The sequence below is a fragment of the Cottoperca gobio genome, chromosome 5 (assembly GCF_900634415.1).
Source record: "Cottoperca gobio chromosome 5, fCotGob3.1, whole genome shotgun sequence".
Taxonomy (NCBI): domain Eukaryota; kingdom Metazoa; phylum Chordata; class Actinopteri; order Perciformes; family Bovichtidae; genus Cottoperca; species Cottoperca gobio.
In genome coordinates this window covers 27,496,460-27,504,154 of record NC_041359.1, presented here as the reverse complement: position 1 = coordinate 27,504,154, position 7,695 = coordinate 27,496,460, and the positions used below count along the sequence as shown (strand labels likewise).

Sequence of the window (7,695 nt, the reverse complement as noted above, 5' to 3'; positions counted from 1 at the left end):
TCTTTGTTAATGACCATCGGCCGAAGAGGCAGAGCCGAGGTCACACAAACCACATGATCACACATCATCTTAAAAGGTCTGGTAGAATCTAATGCAGAAACTGACGTGACATTCATCACAAAAAACATAAAATGCACGTCCCATGGTTGCAGTGTGTGTGACACAAACACTGTGGATACTCCTGAGGCCATGTGAGTCATGACTGAGTCTATACAGACAGTCATGTAGATACTGCACACTATGCTACACAAAGTGCACAGGCATGAGGGGAAATAGTAGGAATTCAACTACTGATGCTTGGGCAGAGCCTCGGCGTCTTATACCTAGGCACACCGGAGCGTCTGGATAGCTTTCGACTAACTCCAATGTGTAAACTCATGCACGTCACTATAAGACAGTTGTAAGTGCAACTGACTGAAAGTCCACGTGAGAACGGAGGATGGATCAAACTCAACGTTGAGTTATTCGATCTTACTATTGTTACATATGTTACGTACTGAACTAACGGCACAACAATACTTATTCTAACCAAACCCCCGATCTCCTAACACTAACCCAGTACCTTTGTTGCCTAAGTAGTTGTGTTGCATAAGTAAACCAAACAAAGTAAACCTACATTGGAAATGTATTATTATTATTGTATGTATTATATAATGTTTATTTTGAAAGAGACTGTATGCATGTAAAGAACATGATTTCCATGTTTATTTCCAAAAGACAAAACACTTGGCATGGACTCAGGGAGACGGGAGGGAAAGAGAAAGATGTGAAATGTTCAGAAGATTTCTGGCAAAGAAACAACACTTTTTACAGACTGTAAGTTTTGCAACTGCATTACATATCAATCAGTCACAACATGGAGGTCCACTAGAGAGCCAGCTGTGCAGAAATAATGGCTAATGTATAAAGACAGTCTTAGAGAGGAAGAAACATCTGTTATGTAGCAGTTTATTGTTGCACGCTGATAAAGAAAAATGTTCCTTTTAATAAGAAGGCCTATAAAGGAAGAACGGAACTAAATTATAAGTAAATATAGTATATAGAAATAATAGCATGTGAATAAACCTTTCACACAAACCAGTTATTGTTCAATCGCATCAGTGGTTTGATTGTATTGGACATGACAATGGCGAGATGCTAAACCGCTATAATCCGCTTTACTTAGCCAAGACAAGCTGCTGGGTTTAAATTCACACACACACACACACACACACACTTCAGAGAAGAGGTGTGTGTAGGTGCGTTGGTGTGTTGTCAAGACGTACGATTGAAGTTGATTGATCTTATTAGGTTTTTCTGTTGATACACACACACACATATCCATCCACACACAAATGAACTGCACGTTAACTAATTCTCTCTCTGTCACGAACACACACGTCCCTGTGTGACTCAGCTGTGTGATATTCACAGAGGAGCGGGAACAGAGCGAGGAGTGCAGAACTAAACAACGACTGTCAGGTTTATTTCTGTCTCAGACTGGATCTTGCCTCGGCAACGGTGTGTGTGGAGCTTCATGCTCTGATCTGTTGCTGGCCCACTTCCCCTCTCGCTGCTCTCCTTCGTAATGGCAAGAAATAGAAATTAAAAAACTAAAAACAGACGAGGAGTGCTGCAGTATGCAACTTCTTCCACCAAACCTCTACAGAAACTCAAAATAATGCAAACACCAAACAGTAAACACTAGCTAATGTTGTCCAGCTTATACTTCTGTCACTGCGCACTGATACATGATAGAGATTACAATATATGATAATAATAAAGATAATAATAATAATAATAATAATAATTGATAACAAGGTGACGTACACAACTTGACATGAATAGTCATAATAATTATAATAATAACATGTTGCATTTACTGTGACTTAAATTAATGGAACTACCCAGTGTTTCACAGGGAATCTGAATTTAGTTTTATTTATTATGTGCTTATATTAAATACAAATATGTTGGCTCTTTTTTCTGTGATTACATTACATTATACTATATTAAATCACATTACATTATATTTTATTATATTAAATCACATTACATTACAGTTCATTTAGCTGACGCTTTTGTCCAAAGCAACTTACAATAAGTGCAAACAACCACGAGGATACAACTCTTGCAAGAACATTAGCTTCAAAGAAGCCAAACCAATTTAATAATAATAATAATAATAATAATAGTGTGCATACAAAGAATATCTTTTTTTTATATATAAAAATTTTTTATATATTTAAATGTTTTAATTTATTATTATTATTATTATTATTATTTATTTATTTATCATTGGCCGAGCTGCAGTCGAAACAGGTGAGTTTTCAGTCTACAGAAGGTATGAAGACTTCCTGCTGACCTGACATCAATGGGGAGCTCGTTCCACCATTTTGGAGCCAGGAGAGCAAACACAATAGGCCGATATATTAAACAGCTGATGCTAACACTGTCACTGTATCATTGACTAATAGGAACCATGTTGTCTTTACAGTCAGTTCACAAACTGCACACTGAGAATGTTTTAGTGGAGTAGGAGACGTCTGGTGTCCAGCAGTCAAAGTTTTAAATGTGACAGAAGGAATAGATTTTTAAGGTAATTCATCTTTTTGGTTGGAAAACCTTCTGAGTTATTATTCAAAGCTGAGTATTTTCTATGTCTATGGAATCTTTAATGGTTTCACGTATAAGTGACGAAGCTGAGTCCCCTGAATCGTCAACTAAAACTCTTGAGATTGTGATAAGCTTTTGGGAAAAGTAAAACCCAACTTTAACGTTATCATATAACTTCAACCATATCTTCATCGCATCGACAGCTGAGGGGAACTTCCACGCCGCTTTGCAGCCATTGAGTGCAATGATGAAGTCCTGAAAACCACAGTGACATACATCCCGTCAGTCCCACAGGTAGGTACATTACTTCTTTGTCCAATGCACCTGGTGACAGCCTGGTCTCCAAACATTACGTCCCCACACAACCAAACTGCATTGTCAATTACGTTTCCAGGGAAACATATTTTCTCCTGCACATCATGGTTAGCGTGAGGAGAAGGATGGAGTCAAACAAACACAGGACTTTCACCCAGGAGGGAAACGTAACTGAAATAATGTGACAAACGTATTGTAATATCTTTTTACTCGACCTAACCAAGTAGTTTTGTTGCCTAAAACATTTTTAAAACATGCTGTAAGGCAGAGTTCTAGCAGACACAAATAAAACACCATGACCCTCCAGCGCAGCTTCCATTTAAAGAAGGTTTACGTGTTGTTCTTTGCTGCACGCTGTAACTGTTACTGTGTGGCAGCTCCCTCTGCTGATCCACACTGACGAGGATCCGGAGCCAAGCACAGTTGCTCTTTTCACCCGAGATGGATCGGAACACATTGTTTATCGCCATGGCTGCGCGATGATGTCATCGTCGTCATTGGCAGCCATGCCAACGTTGTCTTCTCACGCTGACTCCAATCTGTCTCCTCGCAGTGAGACTTGGACAGCACATTCGTGTGTGTGTGTGTGTGTGTTAACCTTTACTGTGCATGTGGGTGTTCATGCCCGTGTCTTTACATTAATCGAAAACCTTTATTTTGAAAGGACCAGTTAGAGCTTTACATTTTCTACCATTTTTAAACGACAGTTTCAAGATTAAAACGTAGTTTTCGTGTTAATATTAGAATTATAAATGTTAGCTGTGAAGCTAACCGTGTAGCTGTTATTATGAAGGTTAAGGATGATGTGTCAGGGAATGCATCATGTCACTGAAGGCCCTCACAAGTATAGACGTGCAAATGTGTGTGCGTATGTGTGTGTGTATCACAGGCTGTGTGTTTCTCACTCTGCCAGGACTGGCACTTGGGACCAGCCAGTAATGAGATCTCACTTCTGGCTCGCCTTCCTGCAGCGATGGCGTCAGCAGACACAGAAAAAGACATACTGCAATTAGACACAAATATACCCAGTATGCAGGAGGCAAAAATATACAAACTGTGATTTGTGTTTAAACATGTTGCAACTCAAATAGCAGTTTTTTTTGAGTGAAGAACACTCGGGAACAATCTGTCTTAGTTTTCTGTTGTTGGAATATCGTGTTAAGAAAATGAACAGTTTGGGTGCATTACTTCCTGCTGAGGTGAAGATGAGTATTTATAGCTTCCACTGGGTCGGACAGGACTGTAAAAGTTACATGATCAGTTATATTTGAATGATCTAATGGGAGTGAAACAGGAAAATGACACCACCCCAAAGCCATCATCAGGATTTTAATAATCATTTTAAGTCCACATATCTTCCCAGAACGTATGAATCACTCAAAACGACAAAATTATACTATATTTTTCTGAAATTATTACCCAACAGGAACATAGTTTTAGTTTGTTCCTATTCCAAATGTATGTTTTTATTTTATTTTGTCATCTGTGTTTGTGAAGAAATACGTAAATTCAAGAGGAGCAGGTGTTCAGGTTAAAGAGAGGCGAAGTGGAAGGAGATATTTATATATCTAGATATATAGATATATATCTAAAGTCCCATTCAGACAGAAAATGTCTAATTTTTGGGGAAATTATTAATCCCTAAAAGTAGTAGCCAAAACATAAACTTATATGATTGTTGGAGAGATACTGAACAGCCAGGGGTGTTATGTGTTTAGTTGCATTATCACATTTAGGAATTAATTTATTAACAATGTAATTCCAAAGTCTGCAGACAGAGATTGCAGAGCTCATAAATCCTCTTTCTTCCTGAACCAACATTTTGTCATTATTGCCGAGCAAACTTAATTATATCATATCAATCAAGCTCCGTAGTCTTGCTGGGAGACTTCAACGCACACGTGGGAAACGATGGAGACACCTGGAGAGGCGTGATTGGGAGGAAAGGCCTCCCTGATCTAAACCCGAACGGTTGTTTGTTGTTGGACTTCTGTGCTAGTCATGACATAACAACCATAACAAACACCATGTTCGAACATAAGGATGCTCATAAGTGTACGTGGTACCAGAGCACCCTAGGCCAAAGGTCAATGATCGATTTTGTAATCGTATCATCTGATCTGAGGCCGCATGTTTTGGACACTCGGGTGAAGAGAGGGGCGGAGCTGTTGACTGATCACCATCTGGTGGTGAGTTGGATCAAGGGGTGGGAGAAGACTCTGGACAGACCTGGTAAGCCCAAACGGGTACTGCGGGTGAACTGGGAACGTCTGGAGGAAGCCCTTGTCCTGGAGATCTTCAACTCACACTTCCGGCGGAGCTTTTCAGACATCCCTGTGGAGGTTGGGGGCATTGAACCTGAGTGGGCGATGTTCAAAACATCTATTGCTGAAGCTGCGGTGGTCAGAAATGCTGAAGGCTTTGGGTGTTGAGGGGCTGTCTTGGTTGACACGCCTCATCAACATTACGTGGAAGTCTGGGACAGTACCTAGGGGGTGGCAGACCAGGGTGGTGGTTCCCCTATTTAAAAAGGGGGACCAGAGAGTGTGTGCCAACTACAGGGGTATCACACTTCTCAGCCTCCCTGGTAAAGTCTACTCCAAGGTACTGGAAAGGAGGGTTCGGCCGGTAGTCAAACCTCTGATTGAAGAGGAACAATGCGGACTCCGTCTTGGTTGTGGAACAACGGACCAACTCTTCACTACGGGAGTATGGGGTGAGGGGGTCACTTATGAGGGCCATCCAATCCCTGTATGCCTAAAGCGAGAGTTGTGTCCGGATACTCGGCAGTAAGTCGGACTCGTTTCCAGTGAATGTTGGTCTCTGCCAGGGCTGCGCTTCATCATCAATCCTGTTCGTGATTTTCATGGACAGGATATCGAGGCGTAGTCGTGGAGGAGAGGGGTTGCAGTTTGGTGGCCTGAGGATCTCATCGCTGCTCTTTGCAGATGATGTGGTCATTATGGCATCATCGGTCTGTGACCTTCAACAGTCACTGGATCGGTTCGCAGCCGAGTGTGAAGCGGTTGGGATGAGGATCAGCACCTCCAAATCTGAGGCCATGGCTCTCAGCAGGAAACCGGTGGATTGCCTACTCCAGGTAGAGAATGAGCCCTTACCCCAAGTGAAGGAGTTCAAGTACCTCAGGGACTTGTTCCCGAGTGAGTGGACGATGGAGCAAGGGATTGGCCGGAGAATCGGAGCAGCGGGGGCGGTACTGCAGTCGCTTTACCGCACCGTTGTGATGAAAAGAGAGCTGAGCCAGAAGGCAAAGCTGTCAATCTACCTGTCGATCTTCGTTCCTACCCTCACCTATGGTCATGAAGGCTGGGTCATGACCAAAAGAACGAGGTCACGGGTACAAGCGGCCAAAATGGGTTTTCTCAGACGGGTGGCTGGCGTCTCCCTTAGAGATAGGGTGAGAAGCTCAGCCATCCGTGAGATCCCCCAGTCGGAGCTGGAGGATGTGGCCCGGAGAAGGGAAGATTGGGGTTCCTTACTGAAGCTGCTGCCTCCGCGACCCGACCCCGGATAATTGGTAGACGATGGATGGATGGATGGATTCATATTTTATGTAGACCTTTATTTTGAAACTCTTGGGATTCTGCCAGTTGTGCATTTAATACATATAGGTGTGCATGAGGATCTCTTTGTTTATTGGTGAACATTATATAATTTTATATTTTAAAATACATTTTAAATTATTACATTTTTCACTAACATAATTGTTTTATGAAAATATTTTAAAATAGTAAAACAAATATGGCTGTTTGATATTTGAAATAATTAAAATATTAATTATTTTAAATGTTTAAAATAAGATTTTTTTTCTTTTTTTTAATAATCACTAAAATATTTTTTGTGTGATTATTTGTATTTTCCTAATTTTTTTAGGTTTGTCTGTTTTACTTTATAACCAAAACGTTAAATAAAAATAAAAACGTGTCCTCGTCTCCGTGAGATGAAAACTTACCAAAGTGCCCATAAGCAAAACCCAAACTCCCTGCCAGGTGTGAGCTCTGCAGCAGAATATGCTCCACGCTGCAGGTGAACAAACACAAAGAGTTTTCCTACAGAGTTTAACATTTTTAAATGCCTCACGGTTCACATACGAACAGTATAAAAAGCAGTTTTCCTCTGATTAAGTCGCGTATAAATACTCCTATCATTACACACCGCGCTCACACCTTTCTTTTAGCTTTCAAGTGCCAGGCATGTCTATTTCTGTGCAAGCCAGCCGTGCACAGCGAGCGGTGGGAGCGTGCATGTGAGGCAGCTGCTGGCATGAGGCAAGGGAAACTTGAAGCACACACACACACACACACACACACATAAGTCAGAAACCTGAACTGGTGACGACTCGGCCCCCAGTTGGTTATTTTAGTCCGCAGACACTCAGAAGACTCGTTGGGCTTTGTCTGGCTGCGACACAGATACAAACGTTTTAGCAGGACTGATTAATCATCCTCACGAACATCATCATACTCGACATTTTAATAATTATGCTTTGGTTGATCAGATAAATCAAAAACAGCTTGACAGTGATGCAACAAGGTCCTGCTAAATGTCATGATTGTTGGCTTTTCATGGATATCAACATGGAGGCGTGAACAGAAGAGAATTAGAACCACAGTTCAAAGTTATCTTAGATGTGTTTGTTGTGATGTCTCAGTTAAGTCTGTGTAATGAACACTGATAACTGGATGCTGCTAATTAATAATTTAATCACATAATAAATCTCTCTGTCATATTCTGTCACTCCGTCTACATTATGGTGGTTCTGAC

General features: G+C 41.2%; 1 long non-coding RNA gene across 2 annotated transcripts; it reads right to left on the bottom strand.

Moving 5' to 3' along the window:
• Positions 1-2,742: 2,742 nt before the first annotated feature.
• LOC115008736 (uncharacterized) lies at positions 2,743-7,330 on the bottom strand. 2 transcript variants are annotated; one of them, XR_003832330.1, is made up of 4 exons: positions 7,255-7,330; positions 6,884-6,951; positions 3,816-3,875; positions 2,743-2,850 (listed from the first exon to the last, which is right to left on the bottom strand). It is a non-coding gene; the product is annotated as an uncharacterized LOC115008736 (long non-coding RNA). The 2 variants fall into 2 exon arrangements; XR_003832329.1 differs by lacking the exon at positions 2,743-2,850 and having other exon boundaries at positions 3,721-3,875.
• Between the last annotated feature and the right edge of the window lie 365 nt (positions 7,331-7,695).